Source organism: Stegostoma tigrinum, unplaced genomic scaffold, assembly GCF_030684315.1.
Source record: "Stegostoma tigrinum isolate sSteTig4 unplaced genomic scaffold, sSteTig4.hap1 scaffold_181, whole genome shotgun sequence".
Taxonomy (NCBI): domain Eukaryota; kingdom Metazoa; phylum Chordata; class Chondrichthyes; order Orectolobiformes; family Stegostomatidae; genus Stegostoma; species Stegostoma tigrinum.
The window spans coordinates 231389-245111 of NW_026728121.1; the positions used below are offsets into that span (position 1 = coordinate 231389).

At 48.4% G+C, this 13723-nt stretch overlaps 1 protein-coding gene across 4 annotated transcripts in view; it reads right to left on the reverse strand.

Moving 5' to 3' along the window:
* LOC132207862 (uncharacterized) overlaps nt 1-13723 on the reverse strand; it is a 226958-nt gene that overhangs the window by 28809 nt on the left and 184426 nt on the right. The window lies entirely within an intron of this gene.

The following is a 13723-nucleotide window of genomic DNA, read 5'->3' on the forward strand; positions in this document are numbered from 1 at the left end:
AGTCACGGCATCACACTTCACGCAGTCACGGCATCACATTTCACGCAGACACTGCATCCCATTTCACGCAGACACTGCATCACATTTCACGCAGTCACTGCATCACATTTCACGCAGTCACTGCATCACACTTCACGCTGTCATGGCATCACATTTCACGCAGTCACTGCATCCCGTTTCTCATCTGACGCTTCATTCAAGTTCCGTCAGGTACTGCATCCCATTTCACTCAGCCACTGCATCCCATTTCACTCAGCCACTGCATCCCACATCACTCAGCCACTGCATCCCACATCACTCAGCCACTGCATCCCACATCACTCAGCCACTGCATCCCACATCACTCAGCCACTGCATCCCACATCACTCAATCACTGCATCCCATTTTCCTCAGTCACTGCAACCCATTTCCCACAGTCACTGCATCCCATTTCACACAGTCACAGCATCACATTTCACACAGTCACAGCATCACATTTCCCTCAGTCACTGCATCCCACATCACTCAGTCACTGCATCCCATTTCACTCAGTCACTGCATCCCATTTCACTCAGTCACTGCATCCCATTTCCCACACTCACTGCATCCCATTTCACTCAGTCACTGCATCCCATTTCACACAGTCACAGCATCACATTTCACACAGTCACAGCATCACATTTCACACAGTCACTTCATCTCGTTTCCCACAGTCACTGCATCCCATTTCCCACAGTCACTGCATCCCATTTCACGCAGACACTGCATCCCATTTCACGCAGACACTGCATCACATTTCACGCAGACACTGCATCACACTTCACGCAGTCACTGCATCACACTTCACGCAGTCACGGCATCACATTTCACGCAGTCACGGCGTCACATTTCACGCAGACACTGCATCCCATTTCACGCAGACACTGCATCACATTTCACGCAGTCACTGCATCACATTTCACGCAGTCACTGCATCACACTTCACGCAGTCACGGCATCACATTTCACGCAGTCACTGCATCCCGTTTCTCATCTGACGCTTCATTCAAGTTCCGTCAGGTACTGCATCCCATTTCACTCAGCCACTGCATCCCACATCACTCAGCCACTGCATCCCACATCACTCAGCCACTGCATCCCACATCACTCAGCCACTGCATCCCACATCACTCAGCCACTGCATCCCATTTCACTCAGCCACTGCATCCCATTTCACTCAATCACTGCATCCCATTTTCCTCAGTCACTGCAACCCATTTCCCACAGTCACTGCGTCTCCTTTCCCTCAGTCACCGCATCCCATTTCACTCAGTCAGCGAATCCCATTTCCCTCAGTCACTGAATCCCATTTAACTGAGACAGTGAATCTCATTGAACTGAGACGGTGCATCCCATTACCCTCAGTCACAGCATTCCATTTCCCACAGTCACTTCATCTCCTTTCCCTCAGTCACTGCATGTCATTTCCCTCAGTCAATGCATCTCATTTCCCTCAGTCAATGCATCACATTTCCCTCAGTCAATGCATCTCATTTCCCTCAGTCACTGCATCCCCATATCACTCAGTCACTGCATCCCATTTCCCTCAGTCACTGCATCCCATTTCCATCAGTCACTGCATCCCATGACCGTCGGTCCCTGAATCCCATTTCACTCAGTCACTGCATCCCATTTCACTCAGTCACTGCATCACGTTACACTCAGTGACTGCATCCCATTTCACTCAATCACTGCCTCCCATTTTCCTCAGTCACTGCAACCCATTTCCCACAGTCACTGCGTCTCCTTTCCCTCAGTCACTGCATCCCATTTCACTCAGCCACTGCATCCCATTTCAATCAGCCACTGCTTCCCATTTCACTCAGCCACTGCATCCCATTTCACTCAGTCACAGCATTCCATTTGACTCAGTCACTACATGCTATTTAACGGAGACAGTGAATCCTATTCAACTGAGACAGTGCATCCTATTTCACTCAGTCACTGTGTCCCATTACCCTCAGTCACTGCATCCCATTTCACTCAGGCACTCCCTCCCAAATTCAGTCAGTCACTACCTCCCATTTCACTCAGTCACTGCATCACATTTCACTCAATCACTGCATCCCATTTCACTCAGTCACAGCAGCCCCTTTCACTCAGTCACAGCAGCCCCTTTCACTCAATCACAGCAGCCCCTTTCACTCAGTCACAGCAGCCCCTTACACTCAGTCACAGCAGCCCCTTACACTCAGTCACAGCAGCCCCTTACACTCAGTCACTGCATCCCATTTCACTCAGTGACTGCATCCCATTTCCCTCAGTCACTGCCTCCCTTTTCCCAGTGTCACTGCAATCCTTTCCTGCAGTCACTGCAACCCATTTCCCACAGTCACTGCATCGCATTTCACTCAGTCACTGCATCCCATTTAACTGAGACAGTGAATCTCATTGAACTGAGACAGTGCATCCCATTTCCCTCAGTCACAGCATCTCCTTTAACTCAGTCACAAAATTCCCTTTCACTCATTCACAGCTTCCCATTTCACTCATTCACAGCTTCCCATTTCACTCAGTCACCGCAACCCATTTCCCTCAGTCACTGCATCCCATTTCACAGAGTCACTGCACCCCATGTCACTCAGTCACTGCAGCCCATTTCACTCATTCACAGCTTCCCATTTCACTCATTCACAGCTTCCCATTTCACTCATTCACAGCTTCCCATTTCCCTCAGTCACTGCATCCCACTTCCTTCAGTGACTGCATCCCATTTCTCTCAGCCAGTGCATCCCATTTCACTCAGTGACTGCATCACATTTCACTCACCCAGTGCATCCAATTTCCCTTCATCAGTGCATCTCATTTCCCTCAGTCACTGCATCTCATTTCATTCAGTCACTGCATCCCATTTCCATCAGTCACGGCATCCCATTTCCATCAGTCACGGCATCCCATTTCCATCAGTCACGGCATCCCATTGCCATCAGTCACGGCATCCCATTTCCATCAGTCACGGCATCCCATTTCACTCATTCACTGCATCCCATTTCCCACAGTCACTGCATCCCATTTCACTCAGTCACTGCATCCCATTTCCCACAGTCACTGCATCCCATTTCCCACAGTCACTGCATCCCATTTCACACAGTCACAGCATCACATTTCACACAGTCACAGCATCACATTTCACACAGTCACTTAATCTGGTTTCCCACAGTCACTGCATCCCATTTCCCGCAGTCACTGCATCCCATTTCACGCAGACACTGCATCCCATTTCACTCAGTCACTGCATCTCCTTTCCATCAGTCACTGCATCTCCTTTCCATCAGTCACTGCATCTCACTTCACTCATTCACTGCATCCCATTTCACGCAGTCACTGCATCCCATTTAACGGAGACAGTGAATCCTATTCAACTGAGACAGTGAATGTATTTCCATCAATCACCACACCCAATGCCACACAGTCACTGCATCCCATTTCACGCAGTCACTGCATTCAACTTCCATCAGTCACTGCATTCAATTTCCATCAGTCACTGCAATGCATTCCACTCTGTTACTGCATCCCATTTCACTCAGTCACGGTGTCCCATTTCCCTAAGTCACTGCATCCCATTTCACGCAGTCACTGCATCCCATTTCACGCAGTCACTGCATCACATTTCACTCAGTCACTGCATCTCCTTTCCATCAGTCACTGCATCTCCTTTCCATCAGTCACTGCATCTCACTTCACTCATTCACTGCATCCCATTTCACGCAGTCACTGCATCCCATTTAATGGAGACAGTGAATCCTATTCAACTGAGACAGTGAATGTATTTCCATCAATCACCACACCCAATGCCACACAGTCACTGCATCCCATTTCACTCAGTCACTGCATCCCATCTCCATCAGTCACGGCATCCCATTTCCATGAGTCACGGCATCCCATTTCCATCAGTCACTGCTTCCGATTTCCATCAGTCACTGCATCTCCTTTCCCTCAGTCACTGCATCCCATTTCACTCAGTCACTGCATCCTATTTCACTCAGTCACTGCATCCCATTTCACTCAGTCACTGCATCCCATTTCAGTCAGTCACTGCATCCCATTTCCATCAGTCAATGCATCCCATTTCACTCAGACACTGCATCCCATTTCCCTCAGTCACTGCATCCCATTTCCCTCAGTCACTGCATCCCATTCCCCTCAGTCACTGCATCCCATTTCCAACAGTCCCTGCAGCCCATTTAACGGACACTGCATCCCATTTCACTCAGTCACTGCATCCCAGGACACTCAGTCACTGCATCCCCGTTCACTCAGTCACTGCGTCCCAGTTCACTCAGTCACTGCATCCCATTTCACTCAGTCACTGCGTCCCAGTTCACTCAGTCGCTGCATCCCATTCCCCTCAGTCACTGCATCTCCTTTCCCTCAGTCAGTGCATCCCATTTCACTCATTCACAGCTTCCCATTTCACTCAGTCACAGCATGCCATTTCCAACAGTGGCGGCATCTCCTTTCCATCAGTCAACGCATCACATTTCACTCAGTCACTGCATCCCATTTCATTCAGTCACTGCATCCATTTCCCCACAGTCTCCGCATCACATTTCACAGAGACACGGCGTCCCATTTCACTTCGCCACTGCAACCCGTTACCCTCAGTCACAGCATCCCGTTTCCACAGTCACTGCATCTCCTTTCCCCAAGTCACTGCATCTCATCTCCACGGTCACTTGCACACATTTCATTCAATCACTGCCTCACATTTCCATCACTCACTGCATCCCATTTCCAAAAGTCACTGCATCCTATTTCCCTCAGTAACTGCATCCCATTTCCCTCAGTCACTGCATCCCATTTCCCTCAGTCACTGCATCCCATTTCCCTCAGTCACTGCATCCCATTTCACTCAGTCACTGCATCCCATTTCCCACAGTCACTGCATCCCACTTCACACAGTCATTGCAGCTCATTTCACTCAGTCATTGCATCCCATTTCACTCAGTCACTGCATCTCACTTCACTCATTCACAGCATCCCATTTCCCACAGTCACTGCATCCCATTTCACTCAGTCACTGCATCCCATTTCACTCAGTCACTGCATCCCATTTCACACAGTCACAGCATCACATTTCACACAGTCACAGCATCACATTTCACACAGTCACTTCATCTCATTTCCCACAGTCACTGCATCCCATTTCCCACAGTCACTGCATCCCATTTCACGCAGACACTGCATCACACTTCACGCAGTCACGGCATCACATTTCACGCAGTCACGGCATCACATTTCACTCTGTCACTGCATCACATTTCACTCTGTCACTGCATCCTATTTCACGCAGTCACTGCATCCCATTTCACACAGTCACTGCATCCCGTTTCTCATCTGACGCTTCAGTCAAGTTCCGTCAGGTACTGCATCCCATTTCACTCAGCCACTGCATCCCATTTCACTCAGCCACTGCATCCCATTTCACTCAGCCACTGCATCCCACATCACTCAGCCACTGCCTCCCATTTCACTCAGCCACTGCCTCCTATTTTCCTCAGTCACTGCAACCCATTTCCCACAGTCACTGCGTCTCCTTTCCCTCAGTCACCGCATCCCATTTCACTCAGTCAGCGCATCCCATTTCCCACAGTCACTGCGTCTCCTTTCCCTCAGTCACCGCATCCCATTTCACTCAGTCAGCGCATCCCATTTTCCTCAGTCACTGAATCCCATTTAACTCAGACAGTGAATCTCATTGAACTGAGACGGTGCATCCCATTACCCTCAGTCAATGCATCTCATTTCCCTCAGTCAATGCATCTCTTTTCCCTCAGTCACAGCATTCCATTTCACTCAGCCACTGCATCCCATTTCACTCAGCCACTGCATCCCATATCACTCAGTCACTGCATCCCATTTCCCTCAGTCACTGCATCCCATTTCACTCAGCCACTGCATCCCATTTCACTCAGTCACTGCATCCCATTTCCATCAGTCACTGCATCCCATGACCGTCGGTCCCTGAATCCCATTTCACTCAGTCACTGCATACCATTTCACTCAGTCACTGCATCACATTTCACTCAGTGACTGCAACCCATTTCCCACAGTCACTGCGTCTCCTTTCCCTCAGTCACAGCAACCCATTTCACTCAGTCAGCGCATCCCATTTCCCTCAGTCACTGCATCCCATTTCACTCAGCCAATGCATCCCATTTCAATCAGCCACTGCATCCCATTTCACTCAGCCACTGCATCCCATTTCACTCAGCCACTGCATCCCATTTCACTCAGTCACTACATGCTATTTAACGGAGACAGTGAATCCTATTCAACTGAGACAGTGCATCCCATTTCACTCAGTCACTGCGTCCCATTACCCTCAGTCACTGCATCCCATTTCACTCAGGCACTCCCTCCCAAATTCAGTCAGTCACTACCTCCCATTTCACTCAGTCACTGCATCACATTTCACTCAATCACTGCATCCCATTTCCCTCAGTCATTGCATCCCATTTCACTCAGTCACAGCAGCCCCTTTCACTCAGTGACTGCATCCCATTTCCCTCAGTCACTGCCTCCCTTTTCCCAGTGTCACTGCAATCCTTTCCTGCAGTCACTGCAACCCATTTCCCACAGTCACTGCATCGCATTTCACTCAGTCACTGAATCCCATTTAACTGAGACAGTGAATCTCATTGAACTGAGACAGTGCATCCCGTTTCCCTCAGTCACAGCATCTCCTTTAACTCAGTCACAAAATCCCCTTTCACTCATTCACAGCTTCCCATTTCACTCATTCACAGCTTCCCATTTCACTCAGTCACTGCATGCCATTTCCCACAGTGACAGCATCTCCTTTCCATCAGTCAACGCATCACATTTCACTCAGTCACTGCATCCCATTTCATTCAGTCACTGCATCCATTTCCCCACAGTCTCCGCATCACATTTCACAGAGACACGGCGTCCCATTTCACTTAGCCGCCTCAACCCGTTACCCTCAGTCACAGCATCCCGTTTCCACAGTCACTGCATCTCCTTTCCCCAAGTCACTGCATCCCATCTCCACGGTCACTTGCACCCATTTCATTCAATCACTGCCTCCCATTTCCATCACTCACTGCATCCCATTTCCAAAAGTCACTGCATCCTATTTCCCTCAGTAACTGTATCCCATTTCCCTCAGTCACTGCATCCCATTTCCCTCAGTCACTGCATCCCATTTCCCTCAGTCAGTGCATCCCATTTCCCTCAGTCAGTGCATCCCATTTCACTCAGTCAGTGCATCCCATTTCACTCAGTCAGTGCATCCCATTTCACTCAGTCACTGCATCCCATTTCACTCAGTCACTGCATCCCATTTCACTCAGTCACTGCATCTCACTTCACTAATTCACTGCATCCCATTTCCCACAGTCACTGCATCCCATTTCCCTCAGTCACTGCATCCCATTTCACTCATTCACAGCTTCCCATTTCACTCAGTCACAGCATGCCATTTCCCTCAGTCACTGAATCCCATTTAACTGAGACAGTGAAACTCATTGAACTGAGACGGTGCATCCCATTACCCTCAGTCACAGCATTCCATTCCCACAGTCACTTCATCTCCTTTCCCTCAGTCACTGCATGTCATTTCCCTCAGTCAATGCATCTCATTTCCCTCAGTCAATGCATCTCATTTCCCTCAGTCAATGCATCTCATTTCCCTCAGTCAATGCATCTCATTTCCCTCAGTCAATGCATCTCATTTCCCTCAGTCAATGCATCTCATTTCCCTCAGTCAAAGCATCTCATTTCCCTCAGTCAATGCATCTCATTTCCCACAGTCACTGTATCCCATTTCCCTCAGTCACTGCATCCCATTTCACTCAGCCACTGCATCCCATTTCACTCAGTCACTGCATCCCATTTCCATCAGTCACTGCATCCCATGACCGTCGGTCCCTGAATCCCATTTCACTCAGTCACTGCATCCCATTTCACTCAGTGACTGCATCCCATTTCACTCAATCACTGCCTCCCATTTCCCTTAGTCACTGCATCCCATTTCACTCAGCCACTGCATCCCATTTCAATCAGCCACTGCTTCCCATATCACTCAGCCACTGCATCCCATTTCACTCAGTCAGCGCATCCCATTTCCCTCAGTCACTGCATCCCATTTCACTCAGCCACTGCATCCCATTTCACTCAGTCACAGCATTCCATTTGACTCAGTCACTACATGCTATTTAACGGAGACAGTGAATCCTATTCAACTGAGACAGTGCATCCTATTTCACTCAGTCACTGCGTCCCATTACCCTCAGTCACTGCATCCCATTTCACTCAGTCACTGCATCCCATTTAACTGAGACAGTGAATCTCATTGAACTGAGACAGTGAATCTCATTGAACTGAGACAGTGCATCCCATTTCCCTCAGTCACAGCATCTCCTTTAACTCAGTCACAAAATCCCCTTTCACTCATTCACAGCTTCCCATTTCACTCATTCACAGCTTCCCATTTCACTCAGTCACTGCAACCCATTTCCCTCAGTCACTGCATCCCTTTTCACAGAGTCACTGCACCCCATGTCACTCAGTCACTGCAGCCCATTTCACTCATTCACAGCATCCCATTTCACTCATTCACAGCTTCCCATTTCACTCAGTCACTGCATCCCATTTCCCTCAGTCACTGCATCCCATTTCCTTCAGTGACTGCATCCCATTTCCCTCAGTCACTGCATCCCATTTCTCACAGCCAGTGCATCCCATTTCACTCAGTGACTGCATCACATTTCACTCACCCAGTGCATCCAATTTCCCTACATCAGTGCATCTCATTTCCCTCAGTCACTGCATCTCATTTCCCTCAGTCACAGCATCTCATTTCATTCAGTCACTGCATCCCATTTAGCTCAGTCACTGCATCCCATTTCCATCAGTCACTGCATCCCATTTCCATCAGTCACTGCATGCCATTTCCCACAGTGACTGCATCTCCTTTCCATCAGTCAACGCATCACATTTCACTCAGTCACTGCATCCCATTTCATTCAGTCACAGAATCCATTTCCCCACAGTCTCCGCATCAGATTTCACAGAGACACGGCGTCCCATTTCACTTAGCCACTGCAACCCGTTACCCTCAGTCACAGCATCCCGTTTCCACAGTCACTGCATCTCCTTTCCCCAGGTCACTGCATCCCATCTCCATGGTCACTCGTCCCCGATTCATTCAATCACTGCCTCTCATTTCCATCACTCACTTCATCCCATTTCCAAAAGTCACTGCATCCTACTTCCCTCAGCAACTGCATCCCATTTCCCTCAGTCACTGCATCCCATTTCACTCATTCACAGCTTCCCATTTCACTCAGTCACAGCATGCCATTTCCAACAGTGTCGGCATCTCCTTTCCATCAGTCAACGCATCACATTTCACTCAGTCACTGCATCCCATTTCATTCAGTCACTGCATCCATTTCCCCACAGTCTCCGCATCACATTTCACAGAGACACGGCGTCCCATTTCACTTCGCGACTGCAACCCGTTACCCTCAGTCACAGCATCCCGTTTCCACAGTCACTGCATCTCCTTTCCCCAAGTCACTGCATCCCATCTCCACGGTCACTTGCACCCATTTCATTCAATCACTGCCTCCCATTTCCATCACTCACTGCATCCCATTTCCAAAAGTCACTGCATCCCATTTCCCTCAGTCACTGCATCCCATTTCCCTCAGTCACTGCATCCCATTTCCCTCAGTCACTGCATCCCATTTCCCTCAGTCAGTGCATCCCATTTCACTCAGTCAGTGCATCCCATTTGCATCAGACACTGCATTCAATCTCCATCAGTCACTGCACCTCACTTCACTCATTCACAGCATCACATTTCACACAGTCACTGCATCCCATTTCCCACAGTCACTGCATCCCATTTCACACAGACACTGCATCCCATTTCACGCAGACACTGCATCACATTTCACGCAGTCACTGCATCACATTTCACGCAGTCACTGCATCACACTTCACGCAGTCACGGCATCACATTTCACGCAGTCACGGCAGCACATTTCACTCTGTCACTGCATCCTATTTCACGCAGTCACTGCATCCCATTTCACACAGTCACTGCGTCCCGTTTCTCATCTGACGCTTCATTCAAGTTCCGTCAGGTACTGCATCCCATTTCACTTAGCCACTGCATCCCATTTCACTCAGCCACTGCATCCCATTTCACTCAGCCACTGCATCCCACATCACTCAGTCACTGCATCCCATTTCACTCAATCACTGCCTCCCATTTCCATCACTCACTGCATCCCATTTCCAAAAGTCACTGCATCCCATTTCCCTCAGTCACTGCATCCCATTTCCCTCAGTCACTGCATCCAATTTCACTCAGTCAGCGCATCCCATTTCCCTCAGTCACTGAATCCCATTTAACTGAGACAGTGAATCTCATTGAACTGAGACGGTGCATCCCATTACCCTCAGTCACAGCATTCCATTTCCCACAGTCACTTCATCTCCTTTCCCTCAGTCACTGCATGTCATTTCCCTCAGTCAATGCATCTCATTTCCCTCAGTCAATGCATCTCATTTCCCTCAGTCAATGCATCTCATTTCCCTCAGTCAATGCATCTCATTTCCCTCAGTCAATGCATCTCATTTCCCTCAGTCAATGCATCTCATTTCCCTCAGTCAATGCATCCCATTTCACTCAGCCACTGCATCCCATTTCACTCAGCCACTGCATCCCATTTCACTCAGCCACTGCATCCCATATCACTCAGTCACTGCATCCCATTTCCCTCAGTCAGCGCATCCCATTTCCCTCAGTCACTGCATCCCATTTCACTCAGCCACTGCATCCCATTTCACTCAGTCACTGCATCCCATTTCACTCAGTCACTGCATCACATTTCACTCAGTGACTGCATCCCATTTCACTCAATCACTGCCTCCCATTTTCCTCAGTCACTGCAACCCATTTCCCACAGTCACTGCGTCTCCTTTCCCTCAGTCACAGCATCCCATTTCACTCAGTCAGCGCATCCCATTTCCCTCAGTCACTGCATCCCATTTCACTCAGCCACTGCATCCCATTTCAATCAGCCACTGCTTCCCATTTCACTCAGCCACTGCATCCCATTTCACTCAGTCACAGCATTCCATTTGACTCAGTCACTATATGCTATTTAACGGAGACAGTGAATCCTATTCAACTGAGACAGTGCATCCTATTTCACTCAGTCACTGCGTCCCATTACCCTCAGTCACTGCATCCCATTTCACTCAGGCACTCCCTGCCAAATTCAGTCAGTCACTACCTCCCATTTCCCTCAGTCATTGCATCCCATTTCACTCAGTCACAGCAGCCCCTTTCACTCAGTCACTGCATCCCATTTCCCTCAGTCACTGCCTCCCTTTTCCCAGTGTCACTGCAATCCTTTCCTGCAGTCACTGCAACCCATTTCCCACAGTCACTGCATCGCATTTCACTCAGTCACTGCATCCCATTTAACTGAGACAGTGAATCTCATTGAACTGAGACAGTGCATCCCATTTCCCTCAGTCACAGCATCTCCTTTAACTCAGTCACAAAATCCCCTTTCACTCATTCACAGCTTCCCATTTCACTCATTCACAGCTTCCCATTTCACTCAGTCACTGCATCCCATTTCCCTCAGTCACTGCATCCCATTTCCTTCAGTGACTGCATCCCATTTCCCTCAGTCACTGCATCCCATTTCTCTCAGCCAGTGCATCCCATTTCACTCAGTGACTGCATCACATGTCACTCACCCAGTGCATCCAATTTCCCTACATCAGTGCATCTCATTTCCCTCAGTCACTGCATCTCATTTCATTCAGTCACTGCATCCCATTTCCATCAGTCACGGCATCCCATTTCACTCATTCACAGCTTCCCATTTCACTCAGTCACTGCATGCCATTTCCCACAGTGACGGCATCTCCTTTCCATCAGTCAACGCATCCCATCTCATTCAGTCACTGCATCCATTTCCCCACAGTCTCCGCATCACATTTCACAGAGACACGGCGTCCCATTTCACTTAGCCGCCTCAACCCGTTACCCTCAGTCACAGCATCCCGTTTCCACAGTCACTGCATCTCCTTTCCCCAAGTCACTGCATCCCATCTCCACGGTCACTTGCACCCATTTCATTCAATCACTGCCTCCCATTTCCATCACTCAGTGCATCCCATTTCCAAAAGTCACTGCATCACATTTCACTCAGTCACTGCATCACATTTCACTCAGTCACTGCATCTCCTTTCCATCAGTCACTGCATCTCACTTCACTCATTCACTGCATCCTATTTCACCCAGTCACTGCATCCCATTTCACACAGTCACTGCATCCCTTTTCTCATCTGATGCTGCATTCAAGTTCCGTCAGGTACTGCATCCCATTTCCTCAGTCACTGCATCCCATTTCCCTCAGTCACTGCGTCCCATTTCACTCAGTCACTGCATCCCATTTCCCTCAGTCACTGTATCCCATTTCTCTCAGTCACTACATCCCATTTCCATCTGTCAGTGCATCCAATTTCACTCTCTCACTGCATTCAATTTCCATCTGTCACTGCATCCCATTACCCTCAGCCACTGCATCCCATTTATCTCAGTCACGGCATCCCATTTCACTCAGTCACTGCATCCCATTTACCTCAGTCACTGCATCCCATTTATCTCAGTCACTGCATCCCATTTATCTCAGTCACTGCATCCCATTTCACTGAGTCACTGAATCGCATTTGTTGTTCTCACTTGAATGCAATGATCATGAATCTCCTCCAATGGCTGGTCATGTATTTCCAATGCAAAATTTTACCAAGTTTTGATTTTCAATTTTGATTACATGTGTCTCCTCTAATCTATAAGATGCTGCAATAAACTCAAATTTTATAAATCATAATTCAACCACCATTACCTACAGAGTTAATTTCATCAAACAGATCCAATTTGAATTGTCACATTCCCAAATCCTGATTCAAGTTTTTCTAATTATGGGCCACGTGGTTCAGAAAAAAGACACTTCAAGTCAAAGAGATGTACAGTAGGGAAACAGATCCTTTGGCCCAATTTGTCTATGTTGACCAGATATCCTAAATTAATTTAGTCCCATTTGCCAGCATTTGGCCCATATTCCTCTCAACCCATCCTATTCATATACCCATCCACATGCCTTTTAAACGTACAAGCCTCCACCACTTCCTCTGGCAGCTCATTCCATACATGCACCACTATGAAAAAAATCCGGTCCATTTTAAATCTTCCCTCTCTCATTTTCAACCTATTCTCTCCAGTTTTGGATTCCAGCAACCCGGGGAAAAGATCTTGGCTGTTCGCTCTATCCACGTCCCTCGTAATTGTATAAACTTCTATATGGTCAGCCCTGAACTCCAAAGTTCCAAGTAATCGCTGCCTGTTCAAGCCCACGGTATACCTCCAACCTCCGATGCTGGTAACATCCTTGTAGATCTTCTCTGAACCCTTTCAAGTTTACAACATACAACAATACAGCGCAGAACAGGCCCTTCGGCCCTCAATGTTGCGCCGACATCCTTCCTCTCGCAAGGAGACCAAAATCGATTGCAGTATTCCAAAAGCAGCCGAACCAACGTCCTATATCGCTGCGAAGTGATCTCCCAACTCCTATACTCAATGCACTGACCGATAAAGGCGAGCACACCAAATGTCTCCTTCATATCCTTTCTACCGGTGGCTGT